The sequence below is a fragment of the Penaeus japonicus genome, unplaced genomic scaffold (assembly GCF_977035675.1).
Source record: "Penaeus japonicus unplaced genomic scaffold, GWHDUDI00000001_assembly GWHDUDI00000021, whole genome shotgun sequence".
In the NCBI taxonomy this organism is placed as follows: Eukaryota; Metazoa; Arthropoda; class Malacostraca; order Decapoda; family Penaeidae; genus Penaeus; species Penaeus japonicus.
Window position 1 is genome coordinate 32,203,716 of NW_028234423.1, and position 1,087 is coordinate 32,204,802.

Here is a 1,087-nt window from a genome sequence, read left to right on the forward strand (position 1 = left end):
AACACACACACACAGACACACATATATTTTTACGAACAACTCCCGCGGGCACTCGGCACCCACGGAATCCCGGTCAGGGAGGTAAAAATTTGTATATATTGAATATGCGTTACTGCATTCTACCATCTTCTCACATATATAACCTTGGTAACCTGATTTGGGACTTGAATTTGTGATTCCGTGGCTGCCGAGTGCCCGCGGGAGTTGTTCGTAAAAATCGCTATCACTGTTCTGATAAGATCACACAGGTAATGTCATCATGACATTCTCTAAGGAGTTCTGGTTGAAACCTCTCTTTTTCTGAGTCGTGTAGGCCGAGAGTGGTATCAACCGTGCCTGTCGATCTGACGGCGCCGGGTACGAGTACCGGTACCCAGGGGGAGGTAAAATAATTTATGTATATATATATATTATATATATATATATATATATATATATATATATATACATATATTAGATTTACCCTAATCTTAATATAAATATATATATATATATATATATATATATATATATATATATATACCTATACAACATTATATATGTATATACATATTTATATTTGTATCTATATATATACATATATTTAAATTTACGGACATATATATCTTATATATGCATATATATATATATTAATACATATATATTTATGATATAGATATATTACATATATCTATATATTCTATATATATATATATATATATTATATAATATATACTCACATCTATATATATACATTCACAACGCATATATCTATATAAATATATATATATATAGAAAATATATTTATTTATATTATTATATATATATTCTTAAATAAATACACTATATATATATACACAATATAAATATACACACACACACACACAATATATACATATAAAATCTATATATTAATATATATATATATATATGATATATAATATATATATATACCATATATATATATATATATATTATAATATGTATAACATATATATGTCTATATATATAACATATATAATTATATATCTATATATATATATATATATATATATTTATAGATATTCTATATATATATATATATATCTGTGTGTGTGTTTATGTGTGT